General features: G+C 45.5%; 1 protein-coding gene across 2 annotated transcripts in view; it reads left to right on the plus strand.

The window, feature by feature from the left end:
• CCDC92B (coiled-coil domain containing 92B) overlaps positions 1 to 26669 on the plus strand; it is a 41026-nt gene that overhangs the window by 455 nt on the left and 13902 nt on the right. Inside the window, exons 1-2 of one of the 2 annotated variants that reach the window (XM_033921571.1) lie at positions 2457 to 2583; positions 8102 to 8174. The exons of the other annotated variant lie outside the window; for it this stretch is intronic. The gene's annotated coding sequence lies outside the window, so the exon portion shown is untranslated. Of the gene's footprint in view, positions 1 to 2456; positions 2584 to 8101; positions 8175 to 26669 lie in introns of those variants that run through there. 2 annotated transcript variants of the gene reach the window in all.

The following is a 26669-nucleotide window of genomic DNA, read 5'->3' on the forward strand; positions in this document are numbered from 1 at the left end:
AGATAACTATATCCACTCAAAAGTACCTCTCCAGTCCTGAAAAAGGGGATCAGGCTGGTCCGGGGAGGAGGCTTCCTGGAGTGAAATTGCAATTGCAAAAAATTGCAAAAAAAAAAAAAAAAAATTGCCAAAAAAAAAAAGATGCTGGGGATGGAGGACCTGCAAATGGAGTTGCACTGTTAGGCTCTGCAGGAGGATAGTTTTGTTCTCCTAATTCTGGATGTTTGAGAATTACATCTTTACTCTGAAGAAATGTTATTCTTCTGTAGTGAAAGTCGCGGCCGCTTCCCCAAGGAAATCTTTCAGGCTTCAGTTCTAGATACCAAAGGTGAGATTTCAATAAAAGTCTTGGCTGCCTAGATCCCATTACTTTAGTGACTTTTAGGGAACATTCTGGGAGCAGCTCATCTATCTTCTCGTGCCCTCCTGGATAGCTGATGTACACATTTGGCCATCTTTCAGAAAATACATTTTAATATATTTCGTCTCTATTTACTCCGTCCCACTGATCAGCAGAATGAAGATGTAAGAAACTGATTTTTCTCAGTTTCGGCTAGATTTAAGTATATGTGTTATGTGCCTTTCAGCAGATAACTCAAAAATGAATGGGCCATCTGCTTAAATTTGTTGCAGAGATGGAGTTGATTTGACTGGAGATTTCATAGCTAATATCTGGACAAGAGTATTTCCCCTCCCCCCCCCCCTTTATGATGTTGTTGCATGGTGTTGCACAGCTGAAGTTTGCATATAATTTCTATTTATGACCATCAGTTGACTCCAATGAGGGAAGAAGCTTTACTTTCCCATAATGCTATTGCAGGCGGAGGTGGATGCATTTGAGGAATCAGATTTCTGTTTCTTTTAAAGGCAAGTAAACATTTTGAGAGTTTGTCCTATGCCTCATTTTATCCCAGATAGGTGTGCCTGCTCCCATATAGCGTTTGCCTCAAAATCTGCACCCGGTTCGAATGTTCTCGTTACCCCAAATAGAAAAAAGCTGAGAGAAGCATTAAGTACTACAACTGAATGATTTGTGACTTAATGGAAGATGCTTGAAGAGATACGAAATTAAATACTCTGCGCTTCTATGCCCTTTTATGTTTTTTTGGCGACTTGCGTTAAAGCTACGGAGTTGTTTTTTAATTCTGTAGTTTTTTGTTTTGTTATAAAGATAGAGCTGACAGTATTAAAAAGTCCGAGAGCCTGTCTCGACGGACGGCTCTAACGCGGAGCTGGGAGGCCTGCGGGGCCGTCCGTCGGGCAAGCTTTAGGAAAAAAGGGGGGGGGGGGTTAGGTAAGGAAGAAGGTTAGGGGTAGAGGCTGTCCCGACGAGGGAAAGCGTGATTGGTTGGTGTCGCGGCCGTCGGTGGGGGCGGGGGGTGGAGGGTTGTTTAAGGAGGGTCTCGGAGGACCTTAACGGTTTCTGGTCCTCCGAGACAACTTTTGCAGGGTCGGTAACTCGTGGCTTCTCGGGCCTGCCACGTGGCTGCGGTTCGTGTCGGTCCCTCGGGGTGCGCGGTGGTGGTGTCGGATCGGCGGCGCGTGGCGGGAGTGTCTACATTATAATACAACAAAAAAAAAAAAAAAAAAAAAATTTTGGCAGGCTTCCGATGGCGCGTGTACCCACCTCGGTTGCGGCGGATCCGGCTGAGTTGTCCCTGGTCGCCGGCGACTCGTTTGATGAGGACGAGCGGGACCCGGTGAGTGCCTCTGCAGGGGAGTGTCGATCCTTGCCTCCCAGACGCTCGCGTTCGGCTGCCCGAACTGCGATAGCGCTGGAGGTCGGAGGAGAGACATTGATTAGGCGAGGTGGCGCGGGGTCGGCCCGCAGGGGCCGTGGGAGGCTGCAGGGAGGAAGGGGGAGGAGCCGCAGTGCTCTGCAGGCTGCTGATGGGCTGTCTGGGCTCTTCTCTGGGGCTGCTGCTGGGACAGTGAGGGAGTCGGCGGCGGGGGGCCTTTTAGTTGGTATGCCTCAGGCGGGGGTGGCGAATGTGGGTGAGGGGTCGGGGTGTGGTAGCCGGGACAGTGTGGCTCCTGCCTTGGAGGGGGGTGGAGTCCTAGAGGGCGGTCCGTCGGGGGTCTGTGCCTTGCCCCCTACGTCGGGATTGGGTCACGGGATGCCGGGAAGCACGGCGAGCTGGTGGTCGTCGTGGCCACCTGGTCCTTGGGGGTCTCCCTGGGGTCCTAATCCCTGGGCCATGGTTCCTCCTCCTTACCACGGGGTTGTCCCGCCTCCTCCTTGGAGCATGGGTTTTCCCGCTGGGAGTACCCCTCCTGGGGGTGACGGGTTGAGGGATCAGCGGGTGGGGGTCTGGCCCTCTGGGCTAACTTCTTCTTCTGCTGTGCAGGTTGCTGGCCCCTGTCTTGATTTTTTCCCCCAGGCTTCTGCTGCTGATCGGGAGTGCGTCGCTGGGATTTCTGCATCAGGAGTGCCTGCCGAAGAATCGGATGCTGCACGACGACCTGGTATCGTGGAACCAGATCGGGCGACACGTCGGAGTCCTGCTATGGTGGTAGCTGCGGAGGGCGCCACTCCTGGAGCGGCAGGTGGTGAAGGAAGACCGGCTGGAGAACCGAACACGGGTAACATGGCCTTAGCGGCTGGGGTGCTTGGTAAGGGTAGGCGAAAGAAGGGTAAGGGCAAGGGTAGAAAAGGTCGTAAGGGTAAGGATTCTTCTTCTTCATCTTCGTCTACTTTATCATCCTCTTCTTCTTCGACGTCCTCTTCCTCGTCTGATTCACCTCAGAGGGGGACGGGCGCGAGCTCTGTACGGGAGGGCGCTGATCGGGGGGCCCCGGCCCTTGTGGCGTTGTCGGAGCTGTGGGAGAAGGTTCCGCGGTCTCTTCGCCGCAAGATTAAGAAGCGTTCGTGTGTGGACGTTTTCCGGCTTTTGGAAGGCCGGGTACGAGGTCGGAAGAAGAAGAGTAAGAAGGAGGGGGGGAAGCCTAAAGGGAGTGTTGTGTCCCGTAATATTGTGAATTGGTCGCGCGCGTTTCTTCGGTTAGCCAGCGTTTGGGGCCGCGAGCGTCCTCAGGACTACGGCCTGTTGTTAGCTTACGCGGATTCCATTCTTGATGGTTATCAGAGGTTCGGGGGTTGGGCCTGGCTAAATTATGATGAAGCATTCCGCGACAAGATGGAGGAAAACAAACACATGTCCTGGGGTACTCAGGACATTAATCTTTGGCTCACCCATATGGCTAAACCTGGTGGGTCTGGCTTGAGTGCCGCGGGCAAGGCGGGGTTTCCGGTAGCTGGGGGTGGTCGTTCCTTTCGTCCCACGGGAGGCCCGGGGGCCGGGGGGGGTCCGGGCCTCTGCTGGCAGTTCAACAAATCCTCCTGTTCCTTTACAGACTGTCGCTTCCGGCATGCCTGCTCCGGATGTGGCCAGGGACACTCGGCTCTTAAGTGCCCCAAAAAAGGAGCTGGGCCCCCCCTTGCTCCACCCAAGTGAGGTCAGGGTGCAGGGGCTGCCCACTCCGGTCCGTGTGGGAGCCATGAGACCTTGGTTGGACCTTTACGGGGATAAACAGGCGGCTGTGGTGTTGGCGGGGGGATTTAGCGACGGTTTCGTTATTCCCTGTTCTCTTCCCTTGTCTAACGTGCAGGCTTCCAATGCTTCGTCGGTTTCTATGTTGCGGGGGGAGGTTCAGCGTAAGTTGTGTGAGGAACTTGCTCTTGCGCGGGTTGCGGGTCCCTTTCAGGTCCGTCCATTCCCGGTGATGGTGTTGTCCCCTTTGGCAATTATTCCTAAGAAGGAACCTGGGAAATTTCGCCTGATACACAACTTGTCCAGGCCCGTAGGCCGTTCGGTGAATGACGGTATTCCTCGTGATCTCTGTTCGGTTCGCTACGCATCCTTCGACAGTGCTTTGCGTTTGGTGAGTATCGCGGGCAGCGGCGCTTTGCTGGCGAAGGTGGACATTGAGTCGGCCTTTCGGTTATTGCCGGTTCATCCATCCTCCTATCCGTTGCTAGGCTTTAGGTTTGAGGGTGCCTTTTATTTTGACCGCTGCCTGCCGATGGGTTGTTCCATCTCCTGCGCGTTTTTTGAGTTGTTCAGCTCCTTTCTACACTGGGTTACTGTTCGACGCGCGGGGAGAGACTCGGTGGTTCATTATCTTGATGATTTTCTGTTCGTAGGGGAAGCGAGCTCAGGTGATTGCGGTCTCTTGAAATTAACCTTCGAGTCGATGGCCGCTGAATTCGGAGTGCCGTTGTCCGCTGAAAAGTCGGAAGGGCCCACTACTAGCCTCACCTTCTTGGGGATCGAGATTGATACGGTTGCAATGGTGACTAGGCTGCCCCACGGTAAGGTGCAACAGTTGTTAACCTTGATTTCTTTGGTGCGGAGTACCCGAAAATCTACTCTGCGAGTCGTGCAGTCGTTGTTGGGGTCCCTTAACTTTGCCTGTCGGGTACTGCCTATGGGTAGGGCTTTTTCCCGTCGTTTAGCGGCGGCGACGTCAGGTGTTCGGGATCGTAGACACTTTGTTAGGATTTCAGCGGGGATTCGGGCGGATCTGCATATGTGGTCTCTCTTCTTGGCTCGTTTTAATGGATCGCTTCCCATTCAGTTCCCGGATATCTCCAGCGTGGATCTGGAGCTGCAGTCGGATGCGGCGGGGGGTGTAGGCTTCGGACTCTACTGTCAGGGGGACTGGTGCGCTGCTGCTTGGCCTGATAGTTGGCGGAAGGCTGGTTTAACTCGTAATGTGACCCTGTTAGAGCTGTTCCCCTTATTAGTCGCCTGTGAGTTGTGGCCGGAGAAGTTGCGGAATCGGAGAGTGGTTTTCTGGTGTGACAACATGGGGGTGGTCGAAGTAGTGAATCGGCAGGTTGCGAAATGCTTACAGGTGAATAGAGTTATGCGGGAGCTGGTCTTGCGTTGTTTGCGCCTTAATCTATTTGTCCGGGCTCGCCATGTGCCCGGGGTTCAGAACAGACTTGCTGATACTCTTTCTCGCTTTCAATTTTTGCAGTTTCGCCAGTTGGCGCCTTCAGCGAAGGAGGAGGGGTCGCCGATGCCGGAGCATTTATGGGGCTTGTTGGTGAACGGATCTGGAGCTTGTTGCAGCGATCGGTAGCGCCAGCCACTTGGATTCGATACAATCGGGGTTTTGTGACTGTTTGTCGATTTCTACATACGCGGGGTTGGGTCCCCGGTCCTGTTTCGGAGGTCCTGCTTGCGGACTTCTTAGCGGGATCTCAACGGGAAGGTTGCTCCCGGAGTGCGGCAGCGGGTCACCTGGCGGGCTTTGCATACTTTTGCAGGGCCTTTGGGTGGTCCTGCCCATCTGCCGGTTTTTTGCCCCGTAGGATGTTGGCGGCTTGGGATCGCGTGGCTCCGCGGATGCCGGATACCCGGCTACCCATCACACACGCCTTATTGTCCCGTATCATAGCAGTATTGCCGGTGGTAGCAAGTTCTAGTTTTGAGGCTTGTCTGTTTCGGGTCGCCTTCTCCTTGGCTTTCTTTGGGGCGCTGCGGGTGGGCGAGTTGCTGGTACACCCGGCGGACGTCCTTGGATTGCGAGGTCTCTTGTTTAGTCAGGTTCGCTTGTCTGGTGATGCGGTGAGTTTGTTTATTGCCCGGTCTAAGTCGGATCAGCTGGGCAGGGGGCGCACTCTGGTCCTGCACCGAGTGGTGGGCTGTGCTTCATGCCCGGTCCAGTCGCTTGAAGCCTACATGGCGATTCGACCTAGCTCCAACTTGGCTTTGTTACTGCACGCGGACGGTGCCCGTCTCACTCGATACCAGTTTCTGACGGTCTTGCGTCGGGTACTGGGACGGTGTGGTGTCGACCCGGCGCGCTTCGGCACCCACTCTTTTAGAATCGGAGCTGCCACTAGTGCTTTTGAGGCAGGTGTTCCCGATGGGGCCATTCAACGATTGGGCAGATGGGCTTCAGGGGCTTATCGTGGATACATCCGCCCGATTGCTGCCCCGCAAGTGAATGTTCAGTCCGGTAGTTCAGGTTAACGGGGTCTCCTGGGCTTGGTTGGTTGGCAGGGGGTTGAGTTCTTGGGCAGGGGATAGAGTTCTAGGTATAGATGTTTGCTTTGTGATGTGTGGGCGGGTGATCTGCATGACTCCTAGTTACTGACCTTTTTGAGTCTTGGGACGTGGACTTGACTGTTGAGTTTTGCTTTTCAGGTGCGGCGCGACGTGTCCTCTCGGTGTGGATCGTTGGCCACTCCTTTGTCCATTGGGCCGGGGAGCGCGCCGTGATTCGACCCGGCGGGCAGCACCTGGGTCTACATCATCGTGGAGTCTACGTCTCCTGGTGGGGTCAGCGCGGGATGCGTTGGCACCAGCTGCTCCCCCTACTGGAGGATCTGCGGCAGCGTGCTCGGTGTCCCGATCTGTTGCTTATCCATCTCGGAGGCAACGATGTGGACGCGCTTAGCGGGAAGCATTTGATAGATATGGTGATAGGTGATCTGGGGGTGGTTCAGGGTTGGTTCCCGAGTGCACGGCTTGTCTGGTCAGACATTATTCCGCGGCCGAAGCGGTTGGTGTCTAGACGGTGGACTCGGGGACTTACTAAAGTGAACAGGCAAATTGGTCGTTGGGTGGAAGCTCGGGGCGGGGTTCAGATTAGACACTCCTGGGTGGACGTTAGTTGTTCAGGTTTGTTCTTCCGGGATCAGGTTCATCTTTCGGATATTGGGTGGGACCTCTTACTCGATGACTTTGCTACCTGCTGTGAGCGTGTGTTGGACTCTTGATTGCAGCTCTGTTTATTGGGGGGAGCCTGTAACGGGTTACAGGCTTGTGGCGGTATCCCGAGCTACTGGCGGCTGGTCTCATCATGGAGATGAGCGGTGGGCCGGTTGGGAGCCGTGCCTGGTTGGTCTGATGATCTTGGACAATGGGGCATGTGGGGACATGCCACCCCTCGGACCCTTGCTTAGATGGCAGGGTCGGGGGCCATTTACATCTGTGCAGTAGCTCGGGATCTGGGTCGCAATGGTGATACCATTGTGAAGGTTAATAGAAAATGGTTATTTAAAGTTGTTTTGTAATGTTATTTATATTTAAATGTTATTTAAATATGTTAATTTACAATAAACAGGGCTGCGGCCAGGTTTTCTCCACGCAAGTTTACGTGTCTTCTTTGGGGATGTGTTTAAGGGTTTGATGGGTAGAATGATGTTAATAAGAAAGCGGGCCTATCCAGCTTCCGCTGTTATAAAAAGTCCGAGAGCCTGTCTCGACGGACGGCTCTAACGCGGAGCTGGGAGGCCTGCGGGGCCGTCCGTCGGGCAAGCTTTAGGAAAAAAGGGGGGGGGGGGTTAGGTAAGGAAGAAGGTTAGGGGTAGAGGCTGTCCCGACGAGGGAAAGCGTGATTGGTTGGTGTCGCGGCCGTCGGTGGGGGCGGGGGGTGGAGGGTTGTTTAAGGAGGGTCTCGGAGGACCTTAACGGTTTCTGGTCCTCCGAGACAACTTTCCCGCCCTCCCGCCCGTTAGTTTCTGGGGTGGGAGTTTACTTTAGTTGGCGGTATCCCGAGCTACTGGCGGCTGGTCTCATCATGGAGATGAGCGGTGGGCCGGTTGGGAGCCGTGCCTGGTTGGTCTGATGATCTTGGACAATGGGGCATGTGGGGACATGCCACCCCTCGGACCCTTGCTTAGATGGCAGGGTCGGGGGCCATTTACATCTGTGCAGTAGCTCGGGATCTGGGTCGCAATGGTGATACCATTGTGAAGGTTAATAGAAAATGGTTATTTAAAGTTGTTTTGTAATGTTATTTATATTTAAATGTTATTTAAATATGTTAATTTACAATAAACAGGGCTGCGGCCAGGTTTTCTCCACGCAAGTTTACGTGTCTTCTTTGGGGATGTGTTTAAGGGTTTGATGGGTAGAATGATGTTAATAAGAAAGCGGGCCTATCCAGCTTCCGCTGTTAAGGGCAAATACTGTATAAAGCACTACTGAGAAAGCAGAGGGGATGCAGTGAATGGTTAACACAAATCATACAAGAAAAATAGGTCAGAGTTTTCTACATCTAAAGAATTCTTTTCTTATTTATGGAGATGTGGCAGTGTGTTTGAAATGTATTTGAAACTCATTTCAATTGCATTCTGTTTCAGCTGAAGACAAAGTCATCATGCACTTTAAAATAAGATGGAATGCCTGTGCCTAAAGTAAAGGATTTTCCTTGTGGTATGTACAGAGTACAAATGCAGAGTTCTGTACCTCAATAATATTAACCCACAGGGCAAGTTCTTTAGTATATTGATTGAGACTTGGAACTTTTCGAGGGAAAGAGGCGATTGATGTTATCAAATTTTATTCTAAAGATCTGATTATCTTTGCATTAAATCGAATGCAGAGTCTTCATTAGCATAGGATAAGCCAGAGGGGAGGAAAATGTCCAGGAAAATGTAGAAACCCTACAGATTTGAAAAAGAGGCTAAAAATAATGATTTGGGTTTTTTTTTAAATCTCAAAAGGGTTGTTTCCTTTAGCAAAATTATGGGCCGTTTTGAACTGCTGCCTTATTCCTAATTGCAATGCGTTACGTGACTTTCTACATTCTTGAATAACTATTCTTTTGTGGATTTAGTTGTACTCACATATGGAAGATGTGTTAGGTTTTAGTTAGTTTGGATTTTGTCTTCTATTCATTCAACCTTTTTGTGTAAACTGAAACGAGTTTCTAAATCAGATGACACGGTATACAAATCTCAGGATTAGATTAGACTAGATGGAGATGAAGCCATCTTTTTTGGGGGGTGGGGGAATTCAAAGGATGCTAAGCGTGTTAACATGTGCAATCACGTTAGCATGTGCTAACTGTTAAAGATGCCCATAGAAATATAATGGGTTTCTTTATATAAGAATATAAAAATAGCCTTACTGGGTCAGACTAGGTCCATCAAGGCCAGTAGCCTGTTCTCACTGTGGCCAATTCGGTCACTAGTACCTGGCCAAAACCCAAGGTGGAACAATATTCCATGCTACCGATACAGGGCAAGCAGTGGCTTCCCCTATCTCTCAATAACTATGGACTTTCCCTTCAGGAACTTGTCCAAACCTCTCTTAAAACCAGCTACGCTCTCCACTCTTACCACATCCTCTGGCAACACGTTCCAGAGCTTAAACTATTCTCCGAGTGAAAAATAATTTCCTCCAATTGGTTTTAAAAGTATTTCCCTGTAACTTCATCGAATGTCCCCTAGTCTTTGCAATTTTTGACAGAATGAAAAATTGATCCATTTGTACCCGTTCTACTCCACTCAGGATTTTGTAGACTTCAATCATATCTCCCCTCAGCCGTCTCTTTTGCAAGCTGAAGTGCCCTAACTGTTTAATCTTTCCTCATACGATAGTTCTATCCCTGTTACCATCTTGGTCGCTCTTCTTTGAACCTTTTCTAGTGCCACTATTATCTTTCTTGAGATAAGGAGACCAGAACTGAATGCAATACTCCAGATGAGGTCACACCATGGAGCGATACAGGGGCATTATAACATTCTAAGTCTTGTTAACCATCCCTTTTTTAATAATTCCTATCATCCTATTTGGGTTTTGGCCACCGCCGCACATTGGGAGGAAGATTTCATTGTATTGTCTACAATGACACCCAGATCCTTTTCTTGGGCGCTAATCCCCAAGGTAGACCCTAGCATCCGGTAACTATGATTCAGGTTATTCTTCCCAATGTGCATCACTTTGCATTTGTCCACATTAAATTTCATCTGCCATTTGGACGCCATTCTTCCAATTTCCTAAGGTCCGCCTGCAATTTTTCACAATCAGCATGTTTTTTTAACAACTTTGAACAGTTTAGTGTCATCTGCATATTTAATCACCTCATTGTTCTAATTTCCATATTATTTATAAATAAGTTAAATAGCACCAGTCCCAATACAGACCCCTGCATCACTCCACTGTTTATTCTCCTCCATTGAGAAAAATGACCATTTAACCCTACCCTTTGTTTTCTATCCAATAACCAATTCCTAATCTACAACTGAATTTTGCCACCTATCTCATGACACTTTAATTTTCTCAGGAGCCTCTCGTGAGGAACTTTATCAAAAGCTTTCTGAAAATTTAGATATACTATATCAACCAACTTATCTTTATCCACATGTTTATTCACACCTTCAAAGAAGTCAAGCAAATTTGTGTGGCAAGATCTCCCTCGGCTGAACCCATGCCAATTCTGTCTCATTAAATCATGTTTGTTTACATGTTCCACAATTTTATTTTTTATAATTGTTTCTATCATTTTGCCCAGCACTGAAGTAAGGCTTGGCGGTCTGTAATTTTCCGATCTCCCCTGGAGCCCTTTTTAAAAATTGGCGTAACATTGGCCACCCTCCAATCTTCAGATACTACAGACAATTTTAGCAACAGGTTACAGACCACTAATAGCAGGTCAGCAATTTCATTTTTGAGTTCTTTGATGTATACCATCCGGTCCTGGCGATTTATCACTTTTTAACTTGTTGATTTGGCTTAGTACATCTTCCAGATTCACCAAAATTTCTTTCAGTTCCTCCACATCATCACCCTTTAAATCCATTTCTGGTTCAGGTAGATCTCTTACATCTTCTTCCGTAAGACCGAAGCAAAGAATGGCCTTATCCTCCCTGAGCACTCCTTTCACTCCTTGATCATCCAACGGTCCCACAGATTCCCTCACAGGTTTTCTGCTTCTGATGTACCTATAAAATTGCTATGAGTTTTTGCCTCTTTTGCAAATTTCTCTTCATGTTCTCTCTTAGCTGTCTTTATCAATGCTTTGCACCTAACATGCCAGTGCTTGTGTTTCTTCCTATATTCTTCATTTGGATCTTTTTTCCATTCTTTAAAGGATGTTTTTTTGGCTCCAATAGCCTCTTTCACTTCACCTTTTAACCACTCCGGCTCTCATTTGCTCTTCTTTCCACTTTTGCTGATACATGGAATACATCTGGTCTGGGCTTCCACGATGGTATTTTTAAATAAACATCCACACCTGGTTTACAGTCCTAACCTTTGCAACTGATCCTTTTAACTTCTTTTTAACCATTTTCCTCATTTTATCATAGTTGCCATTTCGAAAAGTAGATTTCTTTTGTGATGTTACTCTCGGTATCAGCTCAAATTTGATCACGTTATGATCACTGTTTCCCAGCAGACCCAACACAGTTAACTCCCGTACTATGTCTTGCATTCCACTAAGGACCAAATCTAAAATAGCACCTCCTCTTGTGAGTTCCGGACCAATTGCTCCAAGAAGCAGTCATTTATGACATCTAGGAATTTTACCTCCCTAGCACTCCCCGATGTAACATTTAACCAGTCAATGTTGGGGTAATTGAGATCAACAACCACCTCAAAATATGCCCTAAATGGAACACCTGGGGACTCTGCAAGGCTGTACCACCCCACACACACACCACTCACTCAGCCACAATCTGAAAAAGAGAGAGAGAGACAGAAAAAGTGGAGAAAAATCCTCAGTTAAGCTTCATATGGCAAAAAACTCCACTTTTGTCTCTCAAGTGTGTTAAATCAACAGTGGTGGAAAAAATAAGGCATAGTAGAAGCTCCCCAAAAAACACCTCACAGAAAGCAACCCAAGAATTTCACAAATTCATTGTGTGGAAAAAGTCTGCACTTCAGTGAAACAATCAAATATTGCAACATGAGCAGAAAAAGACTTAGCTGCCAGTGAAGTCCAGCTGTTTCCAATCGTGCTCACAAATCGTGCCCCTCTGCTTGGACTTCATAGCCAGTCAACCCACCCGACGGGGAAATCTCCATTTCGCTCTTGCTGTGTCAGGGGTGTAATACTTTACTGGTGTCAGGAAGCGCTACAGATCGCAGCTCCTCTATTACTCCAAACTCCACCTCTTGAGGCCCACAGACCAATCATCACTTGGCTCCAGCCTGTCAACCAATCAGCATGATTTCAACCAAAAAATGCCGCCCATTCAATCTGGGCATTCAGCCTCATTGTTTGGGCCGATTGTAACAGGTATATCCAGCGTTGTTCTCTTTGTCTTAACTGACGCCGCCAATCACTGCATCTAGATGTATAGGGGAGGTGCTCAATCACAGTGCATTGCAAGGAGCTAAATTCATATTGAGCCTCAAGACAATGTATAACCATCGGTTCCTCCATGCGCCCGGTGTTCAGGTACGATCTATGCTCCAGCACCCGGGTTTTCAATCAGCGAGAAGTTTGACCACCTCAAGAGGTGAGGGGGAAAGAGAGGGGCCGATGGCAGGAGGGAGTGGGCATCCCTTCTGCTATAAGTTTGGCGGATAGGCGACCGAAGTCCTGACAGCAGTGACAGTAGGCTGCTTCTCCTGTCACTATTGTCAGGGCTCTGCACTGACTCAATCGCTCACTGAGTAATTGAGTCAGTGAGTTTGCTTGCAAATGATTTGCCACGGAGGTGCAAATCATTTGTATGCAAACATGATAGTGAATCAATCGCTGTTTCATAATCTGCCAGAGAATCGGCCAACAGCAATTGAATCGCTATCTTTAGTGAATCTGGCCCTATGTTCATTAAGTCTCAGTTTTATGTATCTGTTGGTCATGGGCACAGTATGATATACACAGTATCTGGAGAATTCTATAAATGGCATTTGTTTATTTTAATTTAAAACATTTTTGTTTCACCAATCTGCTACCTGTGGTAGATCATAATAAAATTGTGTGCTGTTAGTGCCAATAAATTGGCACGCCTTTGGATCTGCAAAGAACGCTGAAACAGTGTCCATCCCTCACTGTGCTGGGATTCTACCATAACTGCAAAAGACCAAGTGTGTAGCCTAGGAATACGCCTTGACTCCAACCTATCACTTTCCAACCTTATCTCTCAGGTGGTATCTTCCACATTTTACTACCTGCAACAATTCCAAAAAATAAAGAACTACTTTTCAGACTCTGACTTTACCCAACTACTCTACGCCTTAGTATTCTCCCGCATAAATTACTGGAATGTGCTATTTAATGGTCTCATGGCAAAGAATGCAACTTTTCTAGCATGTACAAAACATGGCAATTGGGCTTCTAAAAAATCTCCATGACCCTGTCTCCCAGGCTCTAGTGTCACCTCACTGGCTGCCCGTAGCCAAACGTGTCTTCATGGGCCTGATTCTATTGTTCAAATCCTTGCACGACATGGCACTGATCTATGTGATACTAAACTAAACCTTAAGTTTGTATACCGCATCCTCTTATAATTTTGAACTCAGGAAAGCGAGAAAATCCTATTATGGTAGTAAGATAACTAAGTCCAATAACCAGAGTGGTATCCTTTTTAAGCTCTGGCGTTCCTTGACCAATACTGACTCTACAACTGATCACTCCTCATCTCCTTCTGCTGAAACCTTAGCCTGCTTTTTTCCAAGATAAAACCTCTCTTATTAGACAATCTTTTCCTACAAGTGAAATTGAGTATCTCCTCATATATCTCAATTATTTCACAGAGGAAATACCAGCTGATCGCTATTGGCAGTCATTCACTCCAGTATCCGAACTTCAAGTTTCTAGATTGTGTGAAAGGATGAGAAAGTGCAAATGTTCATTGGACCCTTTCCCATCATATTTATTTCTTAATATCTCCTTTCAAGCTATAATGTGGCTAACTGCCTTTCTGAATTTTTCTCCAGAACATGGATATTTTTCACATTCCATGGGACAAATAACACTTACTCCTCTTCTAAAAAAAAGTAGATTTAGATCTTACAGTTCCCTTCTCATTATCGTCCAATTGCCAATATACCTTTATGACAAAAATGTTAGAATCAATTGTAGCCGGTCAACTTACTGACTATCTAGAGAAATTTTCTTTACTTCAGTCATTCCAACATGGGTTTCACTCTAATTTTAGCACTGAAACCCTACTGATTTCTCATCTTTCAAAAATTCAACAAATCCAAAACAAATATTCTATTCTACTCCAGTTTGATCTTTCTGCAGCATTTGATGTAGTCCATCATGGTATTCTCCTTCACTTGCTTTCAGATATTGGTCTCCAGCAGGTAGTTTTAGACTGGTTCTCTAAATTTCTTTTGTATTGTTCCTATTCAATGAATTTTGAAGGTAATACGTCTAACTCTTGGCAGCCTCCCTGTGAGGTTCCTCAGGGTTCCCCACTCTCTCCAATTTTATTCAATCTTTACATGACCACCCTGGATATTCTTAAGCTGTCATCCTGGGAAACTTTATTCACTTATGTGGATGATATTTTCATATTGATAGAGATAGATCTGGATACTACTGACCTAGTATCTAAAGTGAATCTCTGTATATCAAAACTTCAAGCCTGGGCTCATTCGGTCTGGATGAAGCTTAATACAACTAAAACCAAATTATTATGGTTAGGCCCAAAATTGGATTGTTTTCCGCTTTCTGTAGCTTTGGTTTCTGGATCCTCCTTACAGATTGAGTTTTCTGCCAAGGTTTTGGGAGTCCTCTTTGACTCCTCTCTCTCTTTTAAGGATCAAATTAATTCTGTGGTCAAGAAATGTTTTTTTAACCTGCATTTGTTGAGGACGGTCAGACACCTCTTTCATCATTGTCATTTTTCCATATTAGTTCAGTCAATTATATTATCACTCCTCAATTACTGCAATGTTATCTACCTCAGTACCACAAAAACTTGTCTTTATAGATTGCAACTGATTCAAAATACTGCTGCGAAATTGATCTTTGGGAAATGTAAATTTGATCACGTGACTCCGTTGCTCCAGAGTCTCCATTGGCTCCCGGTTTATTTTAGAGTTCAATTTAAATGTGCTTGCGTTGTTTTTAAAATCCTATATAGTATCTTTACTCCTCTCCTTCCTTTATCTTGGAATGCCTACAGACTTTCTTTTGCAAGAGGTAACCAACAATTTAAGTTATCTCTTCCTTCCAAAAAAGGGATTAAAGAAGTCAAGATTTTTAGTCAATCTCTGATCTTTAAGTTTTCTCAACTTTGGAATGATCTTCCATTTCTTTTCAGGAGTTCCGGCTCACTTCAATTTTTTTGCAAATCTTTAAAAACTACTTTATTTGCTTAACACTTTGAAAATTAATTTCCCGAAATTTAGTCTTATTTTTTATGGTTTTTATTTGTTAAGTTAATTATTGTAAACCGAGTCGAGCTTTCTTAGAATGATGACTCGGTATATAAAGCCAAGCCGTAGATTAGATTAGATATGGAGCTTGGCACGGTTTTCAGTAACTTTAATTTAAGGAAGGAAAAACATAATAAGAGTTAGTGATTATAAAGAGGGTAGTGAGATTTACATTTTTTAGAATTGCCAAGTTTTCAGATGCTTTCGGAAAAATTGGAAAGAGCCCAGATTCCGCAGCAGGGCAGGAAGGTTATTCCAATGATGAAAATTAATGGAAACCACAGGGACTAATCTGAAGCTGCTAGATAACAGAAATAGTAAGAGAAAGGTAAATAGACCGATAAAAAGTAGGGTAGGGGCGCCGGCTAAGGAGACGATTAGGAATAAGCTTTTTTTTAAAAAAAAATTTTTTAATTTTTTTAGGGGGCAGCCTGGTCTGCTGAGCCCTTAGGAGGGCTGAAAGGCAGGCCAAGTGAAGAAATGGCTGCTGGGGCAGGGCTTCCCACCGAACGCAATCTGCCCTCCGGTGCAGAGAAGGGGGACGACTCGATCTCCCTTCCCCTTCACTGTGCTGCGGATGGAGATGGCCTGGTCTGCTGGTTAAGCATCCTCCGTATGTACCGAACAGGTCCTTCCACTCCCAAGATGAAATATGCCTCAAAATACCCTCTGGTTGTGCCCTTCATCTGCAAACCACCAAACGATGTTCCTACTCCCACTTCATACTGAGCCACTGGAATCAACTGCCCCCGCAGATCATATCCCTTGAAGGACTCCTAAACTTTAGAAAAACAATAAAAACATACCTTATCATCTAACTCTTCTGCCCTTAACCATAGATTACAAAGAAATATACCGGGATCTGGTACCAATATACTGTACATGTCACATAAGTAAAACTTGTATTGAAAATATTGCATTGTAACTATGGAAAATCTTACCTATAAACCGTCTGTGTGTCAAATTAGAATAAAACTTGTACTGGAAGACTGAATCCATGTATCACTTTTAGTTGACGTTATCTGAAAGAAAACGTTTAATTATTTTTATTGGTGGTAATGTTTTAGCAAGTATAGTTTCTGTTTCTCCAAGTTCCCTCTGGCAATATCAGTCAGGTCTGGGTGCCTTTCCTTCAATTTATTTAATGCATTTCTATGCCGCCCATCTCTAATATTAACAAAGTTCTAGGCTTGATTAATATTTATAGCCCACTGGAGTAGCTTTATCTTGTTTGTGTCCAACTCCACATCCCATAGCTACTATTAAATATACAGTATGTAAATTTTAAATATTTGCATTCTTTTTTGCTGACAAAATAGCATCTTAAATTTTAAACTTGGACTTGGGCCACAGACCTCAAAATGATGGTTGGCGCCATTTGATTTACACTCAGTAGCTTACTTCTCCCTTTACTACTGGCCTAAGGCACATTTTGCCTTTTTTTTTTATATAACTTATTTGGTTGTCACATATCTTAAGTACAGTACAACCCAATACCATTCCCTCTAAGCCGAGTGGGATTTCTCCACCTTCAGTCCTGCCAGCAGGGGTGCTGTTTCACTATCACTCACATATTTATGGACGCTCTTTCGCATTTCTAAATTTTGTGGTACAATTTGATCAGACCCCAGAGGAAGGTAATTCATAACCAAAACATGGACCGTGTCGGGTCTAAACTACAGCTCCCTACTACGTGTCATATGGATTTGTTTTAATTTGACGGCATCACCTAAATTTGTGAAGATTAACTGCTATTACAACTTTTACATCAAGACTATCATGTTCCACAGTTTTGTTTGTGCTTGGGTTTCCCTTTTTTCTATGGAAGAACTTGGCGATTTCTTTTTTTCACACTATCACTACCACAGAACTCCAGGCAGCCTTCTCCTCTCTAGCGTTTGAAAACACAATATTGAAATACCACCACACACTGGCAACAATGCAGTTGGAGGACTCATACTCAGGTTAGAGAGTACAGTGCAACTTACCCTCTATACTCAAATATAAACCAGGATTTTTGGGTGAGAATTTGTGGGAGCCATTCAGGAAGCCACTCAGCACCAAGCAGCATCACCAAAGTGAGCTCCTGTAAGGGTCCCACTGTATAGCATTTGCCATGACTAGTAGATCCAGTTAATAAAACAAATTCAGATGGACAAAGTTCTTCATCTTTCAGTGGTAAAGTATTGACCATACCTATGTTTAAAGGGTAAATCTACTCAGGTTACACGGAATAGTCAACAGTGCTCTAATTGACTTCTCCACTGTCATGCACTGTCAGCTGCTGAGCCAATATAATTTTAGATAAAAATTAAAAAAGGGACACCTTTCCAGAAGACATCCTCTTGAACAGGCATAAAGGGCTAATGATATACATGTTGCAAATTTTGGTTATTAACCACTGTTGTCCATCTGCAACTTGTCAAAAAGGTGCCATGAAGCATTGTAACTGAAAATCCTAATCAACTGATTTTCTTACTTTCAGAGCCATCGCAATAGTGTAATTGTAACCAAGTGGCTAACTATAAAAATGAAGTATTCAGGTCAGCACAATGATGCATTATTGATCAACAGATCATTATTGCATGTCTTTCTAAGGCACAGGAAAAGAGAAACGACCGTGCCATGCACTATGTAAGCTGAAGAGCAGCAATAAGGTTTCTGGTGTTTTTCCAACTTGCCAGTTTCTTCCTGCTCCTTTCAGGTTTCAGCTCAGTCGCAACAAGGGATGGCATAAGAACATAAGAATTTCCGCTGCTGGGTCAGACCAGCAGTCCATCCTGCCCAGCAGTCCGCTCATGTGGCAGCCCTCAGGTCAAAGACCAGTGCTCTAAATGAGTCCAGCCTCACCTGTGTATGTCCCAGTTTAGCAGGAACTTGTCCAACTTTGTCTTGAATCCCTGGAGGGTGTTTTCCTCTATAACAGACTCCGGAAGAGCTTTCCAGTTGTCTACCACTCTCTGGGTGATGAAGAACTTCCTCTCGTTTGTACTGAATCTATCCCCTTTCAGCTTTAGAGAGTGCCCTCTCATTCTCCCTACCTTGGAGAGGGTGAACAATCTATCTTTATCTACTGTCTATTCCCTTCAGTATCTTGAACGTTTCGATCATGTCCCCTCTCAGTCTCCTCTTTTCAAGGGAGAAGAGGCCCAGTTTCTCCAATCTCTCACTGTACAGCAACTCCTCCAGCCCCTTAACCATTTTAGTCGCTCTCTGCACCCTTTCGAGTAGTACCGTGTCCTTCTTCAAGTACGGCGACCAGTGCTGAACGCAGTACTCCAGGTGAGGGCGCACCATGGCTCGGTAAAGCGGCATGATAACCTTCTCTGATCTGTTCGTGATCCCCTTCTTTATCATTCATAGCATTCTGTTCACCCTTTTCACCGCCACTGCACATTGCATGGACGGCTTCATCGACATGTCGATCAGAACTCCCAAGTCTCTTTCCTGGGAGGTCTCTCCAAGTACCGCCCTAGACATCCTGTATTTGTGCATGAGACTTTTGTTACTGACATGCATCACTTTACACTTATCCACGTTGAACCTCATTTGCCATGTCGATGCCCATTTCTCGAGCTTGGTTATGTCACGTTGCAGACCTTCACAATCCCCTCGCGTCCTCACTACTCTGAATAACTTCGTATCGTCCGCAAATTTAATCACCTTGACCCTTCATTTGTAAATACATGGGCAGTTTACTCCTATGAGGTCACTAAAGCTATTTAACCAGGTTGGAGAAGTTCCTGCCAGGTCAAATTGATCAGGCTGTCCCTTGAGCAACACTTAACCAGAATGTACCACTGAATAGCACTCTCCAGTTTGGGCAGGAGCAGTCTAGGAGTCGAGCCGGGGCATTATGCAGACACCGGCAATATTTAGTTCTATTGCCCACTTAACCTTTAAACATCCTGTTACTGGTAAAAGTTATAGCCTCAAGAGTTGTACCACATGTAAATCCACTGGAGTGATTTATGTCATCATATGTTCTTGCTTATTCATGCATGTGGGGTGCACTATGCATCATGTACGTACTGGCTGAACATAAAAGCAGACTGTTACATGAAGTTAAATCTGCCCTGATGGTCTCTCACTGTCTGGAGAAGGCACATGTATTTAGTGACATGAGGTGGTTAGTTCTTGAACAAATACTGACAACTTGGGTAAGAGACAAAAGAGCTTATCTCCACCTATGGGAGCAATATTGGATCATCGAATTGGACACTGTTAATCCTATGGGACTTAATGATACTATTGAATGGACCGCTCTGTTGTAAGCCCTGGTGGTTGTTCGCGAATGCGTTGTCCATAAAGTTTTTCCCTTTCATTTCATGACGCTGTGCTCAGCTGTATTTAATTGCTTGGTGTCTTCCTCTCAATCTTTCTCACTAGCAGCGTTTCAGAAATTGGTAGCTTGCCATATTTTCTACAGATTGTCCCCTTCACAGCTCCTGAAGAAGGGTATCGACCTGAAACTGGGCCAGTTGAGCTAAATTATAATCTGGCATTTTGTTATGCCAAGTTTGCAATTTGAATTAACATTTTAGAATAATGGACATGTAAATACTGGGCAGCTGCTACTTCAGATAACTGTATCTACCTAGCTGGTTTTGAACACTAAACTTGAAACATTGATAGTACTGCAACTTTTTGCTACAAATTATTACTTTTGTATTAGCACTAGCACTTTAAACACTACTAGTCTTTAAGCCCGTTACATTAACGGGTGCTAGAATAGATGTCTGTCTGTCTGTCATTCTTTCTTTCTCTCTCTCTCTCTCTCTCTCTCCTTGGCCGCTATCTGTCTGAGAGTCTTTTTTTAAAAATTTCTCTCTCTCTCTCCTTGGACACTGTCTGTCTGGCTATTTTTTCTTTGTCTCTTTCTCCTTGGCCGCTGTCTTTCTGTCTGGGTTTTTATTTTCTCTCTCTCTCCTTGGACGCTGTCTGTCTGTCTGGGTTTTTATTTTCTCTCTCTCTCTCCTTGAACGCTGGCTGTCTGTATGTTTTTCTTTGCCTCTCTCTCCTTGGCTGCTGGTTGTCTGTATGTTTTCTGTCTGTCTCTCTGGCCTCGTCTGTTTATCTTTCTTTCTCTCTCTCTGTCTCTCTCCCTGGCCTCCCGTCTTTCTTTCTGTATGTCTCTCTGTCTTTCTCCCTGGTTCCCTGCCTGTATTTTTCTATTGTGCCATGCCTGACTGTCTCTCCGTGGCCCCCTTCAGTCTCCCCCCCGAGCAAATTGTTGGTTGGGTTTTAGAATCTGGGGATCCTAGGTCATGTATTCCTCCCTCCTGCTCAGGTGTTTTTTTTTTTTGGGGGGGGGGGGGCGGGGGTTTAGACATGGTGAATCATGCAACAAGTAAAAATACCTCGGCCCGCTCAAGAGAGATGTAAAAAGCACGCACCTTTAATTTGGGTTGTCATCTCTCTCTAGCACTGCACCTTCTGAAACTTTTTTTTTTATTATTAATTGGAGCTGCGGAGGCGAAAGGCCCAATGAGCGAGGCCATATCTATTATTGTTGTCACGGCTCAGTGTCGTCTCTCCTCCCCGTGCCGTTGCCCTGGTGTCTGCAAATCCGGCAAGTTGGTGAGAGCTGGGGACTGGCAGGCGCGGGGACTGGGTTGCGTGCTTTCACGCTCAGTAGGATTATGTTGACCCCGCCGCGGCTTCTGTGGTGCCTGAGCTGCAGGTACAAGGGTCCGGCTCATGCTACGGGGTCATTCCTAGGATGACAGCACGGCTGGTGTAGCTCATGCAGTACAGATGGATCTGCAAGTTCCGCTGAACTTTGGCAACATTTTTTTAGACTTCCCTTAAGTTAAGAGGCAGCTACTTTAAGGCTAACAGCTCCCTTAGTTATTTTGAGAATTTTATTTTTTAGTTCAAGCCGCCGTCGCGGCTCCTCTCTCAATCCCCGCCTGAGTTGGAAGTCTTCTCCGATGCTGGTGCGGTTCAAGAGAAGAGCCGCGGCAGCGGCTTTGAGCTAAAAAATGAACTTTGTCGGGTAATTGCAAGTGTTCCGGAGCCGGCAAGCCCACTGCGAGAGAGAGAGAGATGCATGGTAAACGTGCATGCACACTCTTGCCAGCCACAGACCGACAGATCAGGGATCAGGGAACACGGCGGTAAGGGTGTGCATGCGCACATAGCATTTTATTATAGTAGATTACTTATTATGAGTTGTGTACAAATGAGGTCCATGATGGTGCACAGCGTGACTTGAAACAGAGTCCTGTTTTATGCGTTAAGCCAGGAGCGGGTATATCTATATCTATATCTATTTTTTTTATTGATTTTTTTCCTGCAATTGTGGGGTTGTAGGTAATTGATTGTAGTGCTATTCACTTTTCTTGGGTTATATTTGGGGATCGTGATAACAGCACATAGTTAACTGGACATGTTGGACTGCATAATCCACTTGTATTGATTATTCTGAAAGAACTCAAACATGAAATTACTTATCTTCCGTTAGTGATTTGTAACCTGTCATTAAAATCATCTGGTGGGAGCACCATAAATTTAATGCCGATGCCTTATCCAATGACCAGCATTGAATTTCCAGTTTAACTTTGACCAGCCCAGACATATCTGGTTAAGCCCACATTCATCAGCTAGCCGGCTATGTCCTAGAGGTCAGAGATAGATCTCCTTTTTAGGTGCTTAGCCAGCCAGCTGCTGAATAGTGGCATTGACCGGCTATGCCAAATGACATAGCCAATCACCCACCGGGCTAGCAGCTGACTGGGATATTCAGCAGGAGATAGCCATCCATCTCCCACTGAATATCAGTGGACAGCTGACTATGTGGTATTTGGCCATCTAGGAGTCATTTGTGGCTGGTCAAATAGCACTAAATTTCAGGCGGTATGTCTCCACCTCCCGCCTGAGCTATGAATGCCGCTTTTGGGGGAGAAGAAGATCTGAAGTGGGAATCAAACCCAGGTCCCAGTGTGCAGTGCCAGTCAGCCAAACTGGCCTAAAGTCTCCGTTTTTTGGGTTTTTTTTTTAATCAGCTGTGTTAGAACTGCAGGATCAATGGAACTGAACTATCAGCAAAGTTAAAACACTGAACTGGTGAGACAGGGAAGAAAATTGAGCAGACTCAGACCATTAAGATATGCTTTCTTTTAGGATCTGCTGTAAAATGCAGGATAATAATTTATGCATCAAGATTGCCTAGCTATCTGTGGCTAATAATAAAGATACGATGTTGCTGACATGTATTTTTTTTTAAAAACTGATAAAAGCATCTGTTTAGAGTTTTCTTTTCTTTGGAGCTGTGCACACAGTATTTTTGGAAAGCAGCATACCAGTGCTATTTCCAGATCACCCCCAGAGTCTGTTCTCTCCTCCTACAAGGTACTGAGCACTGATCTTCCCATTCCCCCCCCCCCCCCGAGTGTGCTAAGCAGTGCACACATTCACACACGTATACATATATGCACTTGCATGTACAAGGGTGGTTTAAAAAGTTTTTTTAAAAAAACAAACCTATACAGTACTTCCCCGCGAATTTGTGGTTCGCGAATTGTGGGCTCAGTCTTTTGCGGTGTTTTCTGATTGCCTCTTCCAGGAACTAAAGCCAGGCTACACCAATCAGGAGCTGCTTTGACACGCCAGATAGTGTGTCAAAGCAGCTCCTGATTGGTGTAGCCTGACTTTAGTTCCTGGAAGAGGCGGTCAGAAATGACTAAGAAATATCCCGCACCCGATTTTAAGCACTCGCTGCCACCCCAGCTTCCCTCTTCTGCCTCCAGTCTGCTCCTAAACTGCATTTGCGGTTTTTCAAAATTCACGGGTGCTCCTGGAACAGAAACCCCCCCCCAATTTTTTAATTTTTTGGGGGGAGTACTGTACACTTGATCCAGCAAGTTTCCAGTTTTTTCACATCATAGGAAAAGTAACTTTACAAAAAACTGGAAACTCGCTGGACTAAGTGTACATATAGCCCTCAATGGAGACTATGGGGTTCTTTTATTATGGTGAAAGTTTTGTAGTCTGGGGTCATGATCAGTAAATTGAAGAGTTGGTAGTCTACTTTTGCTGCTTGTGTGGCTAGAAGGCCATCGTACAGTTTTTTTCGTTTGACGTCTGTGATTAGAGGGTGCGTGAATGGTGTATGGGTTCTCCTATGTCTGGTAGTGGTAATTTGGATTAGGCGGTTGTTCAAGTAGGCTGGGCTGTCTCCATTAATGGTTTTAAATAGTAGACAGTAGAATTTGAATAGAATTCTCGTTTGTATTGGGAGCCAGTGTGTTCAAGGTATGTCGCTGTGATGTAGTCGTGTTTCCTCAGTGAATAGATAAGTCTCAGAGCTGTGTTTTGTACTGTTTGTAGTTGTTTTATGGTTGCGGGGCAAGGAAGATAAAGGATGTTACAGTAGTCTAGAAGACCTAGGACTAGAGACTGGACCACTAATACAGGATGTCCGGGGCGGTACTTGGAGAGATCTCCCAGAAAAGAAACTTGGGAATTCTGATCGACAAGTCGATGAAGCCGTCCACGCAATGCGCAGCCACGGCAAAAAGGGCGAACAGAATGCTAGGAATGATAAAGAAGGGGATCACAAAGAGATCAGAGAAAGTTATCATGTCGCTGTACTGGGCCAAGGTGCGCCCTCACCTGTTCCGATACCTGGATAAAACAGGAGGGAACTTCCTCTATAGTGCTGAGAACGTCTCCCAGAAGAGGTGCAAGAAGATGAGGACAGGGGCTCTGCATCCCATGATGCTGATGCAGCACACATTCACATCTCGGTAGCCACTGCTACAGCTGTGGATGCCAGGCAAAGATTAATACCAGAGGCATTTTAAGTATGAAGGCGAGAACATTTATTTGTATTTGACAGTGCATGAAATCAAATGTGCAGCGAATTAGAACATAAGAATAACATAACAGCAAATTTCTAGACCGCATAACCGTAAGTTCTATGCGGTTAACAAAATATTATACTAATAAAAAGGATATAAATGATATAAGGAATACAAAGATAATTAGTTAAAAATTTAGAAAAAAAAAAAAAAAGTGTTCAGCAGCTTTCTTAAGTGCTCATATGAAATAGATCTGACTAACAGTAATCGAAAATCTTTGTCATGATATGCTTCCTGATAAGCGAGAGTATGTTTGATATTTCTTACTTTTACAGCCCCTAACCGAAGGAAATGTAAACAAAGCATGAGATTTCCTACTATTCTGTGACAAAATATCAAATCTGTCTTACAAGATTTCGTGGGGCAAGTCCAAAGGCTACTTTATAATACAAGCACCCAATTTAAAAATTAACTGAGCCTGGAAAAGGCTAAACCCTTTCCCATAACAACTGACTCAGGCCACACCAGGATTGCTGTTGCATAAAAGTACAGATTTATTATAAAACTAGTCTTTAAGCCCGTTACATTAACGGGTGCTAGAATAGATGTGTGTGTCTGTCTGTCTTTCATTCTTTCTCTCTCCTTGGCTGCTTTCTGTCTGTCTTTGTCTCTCTCTTTCCTCGGCTGTTCACCACCACCCCTTGCTTGCTCCCCCTGTCCAGCAGTAGCCTTTCTTCCTTCCTTTTACCTCCCCCTTGTCCAGCAGCACCCCTTCCCTTCTCCCCCTGTCTAGCAGCACCCCTTATCCCTGCGAGGAAGGCATCTGTGGTGCAACTACGGAGACGTGCAGGTATGCTTAAGCACACCCAAGATGAGGCATGAGCGTGGTTTTGCTTGGAAGTGGCCTCAGGTGGGCTTAAGCGCCAGTACCGTATATACGTGAATATAGGATGAGATTTTTGGGCCAAAAAAAAGTGGCCCAAATATGGGGGTCTCATCCTATATTCAGGACATCAACCCGACCCCCCTCCAGGATGATATGGCAGGCCGAGACAGGAGGGATGCCTCCTGTCTCCCATCCCGGCCGACTAACTTTTTTTTTAACCTCCTCCACCCCCCCCCCCCCCAAATGTGCTTACCTTTTGCGCCATTTTTAATCCTTAGTGGTCTAGCGGTGTATAGTGCAGGAGCGATCTTTCTGCCCTGCTCTGTGCCGAGCCTCTCCGTCCCCGGTTCATGGCCAGCAGCCTTGTCTCCACAGTTAGCTGAAGATTGCACAGTCCAGCAGCCCCCTCCCTCCTTCATCCCAATCGCAGTCCAGGCATCTCCCTCCCTGGCTTACTTTAATTTTCTCTTAACAAGCAGTCGGAGCCTTGACGTCATTTGCGGCTGCCGGAAAATCTTCCTCTGACGCAACTTCAAGGCTCTGGCTGCTTGTTAAGAGAAAATTAATTAAAGTAAGCCAGCGAAGGTAAGGGGAAGGAAGGAAGGGAGGGAGGGAGCTGCTGGATCACGGCGGGAGGGAGGAGGCTGGAGAGGAACAGACGCTGTACACTTTGGTGGTGAATATATGTGGGGGTGGGGACAAGGATAAGTTTTGTCCCCATGTCATTCTCTACTTGAAATCTTTTAGGAAGGAATTGAAATCTCATTTATTTATACAAGCATTTAATGAATGTGGAATCCTTTTCTAGATATTCTGATAAAAGAAGATAGGTGTGACGGCTGACATATTGCCTTCAGTGTTATATACCAAATAGAGGAGTTGGCATACAAATTCACAGAATGTTCAAGAAAAGGTTCTTCAACAAACTTTTCAAAATGCTCTCAAAAAATTTTTTTTAATAAAAGTGTTTGCATAAATATCTAATATGCTGGTTGAAAAACAACATCATAATAGCATAGAAAAGTGGAAAGACCTCATACTCCCCAGCTCACAATAGAATAACTTATGCTGGTCCATTCAATGGGATATTTTGTCAATCATAGGTCTACCACCTCCCCCAAACATAAATTCAAGATGTATCAAAATCAATTTATAGAAGATCAAAACAGAAACTTAGCTTTCAGGGATAAATTTCCAATTATTAATCTCTTCTGGTCACTGATCTTAACTGGGCCCGTTCACCCTAAAGCTTTATCAGGGGATCAGAACACACATTGTCTCCATATAGGCCATTAATAATTGTCCGGATTTTGAAAAGCTTCCTGTCAAAATCGTATCGGGAAGGGGCATCTGTGCATGTGCGGTCACAACTTGGTGACATCATCACGTCATGTCCGCGCATGTGTGAATGCCGTCTGGGGGCGGGCCTATGGGCATGGCCATGGGTCCGGATTTTCCTTTGGGAAAATCTGGTAACCTTAGGCTGGAGCCAACGTATACAAAACCTGGTGGACTATTGTATGGACTTTGTGCTATACTCCGTCTTATTGGAAGCCAGTAAAGCCTTTTCAAGGCAGGTGAAATATGTGCCATTCTAAGTGTATTTGCAATCAGTCTTTCAGCCGAGTTCATTACTAACTGCAAGGCCTTATTCCTTGCCTGGGTCAGTCCAAGATATACAGTACTGCTTTTTCTGTGTGGTTACAATCAGTGGTTTACATATTTTAGACAAGTATTTATTTTGTACTTGGTGTGATTAAGTGGTAAGTGACCAGCCCACAGTCACACGGAGCTGCAGTGGGAATTGAACTCAAAACCTCAGCAGCTGCTCTATCCGCTAGGCCACTCCTTCTCTCTTTATGCTAAATCCTGTTCTATGTGCAACATATTAAA

This window comes from Geotrypetes seraphini, chromosome 15, assembly GCF_902459505.1.
Source record: "Geotrypetes seraphini chromosome 15, aGeoSer1.1, whole genome shotgun sequence".
In the NCBI taxonomy this organism is placed as follows: Eukaryota; Metazoa; Chordata; class Amphibia; order Gymnophiona; family Dermophiidae; genus Geotrypetes; species Geotrypetes seraphini.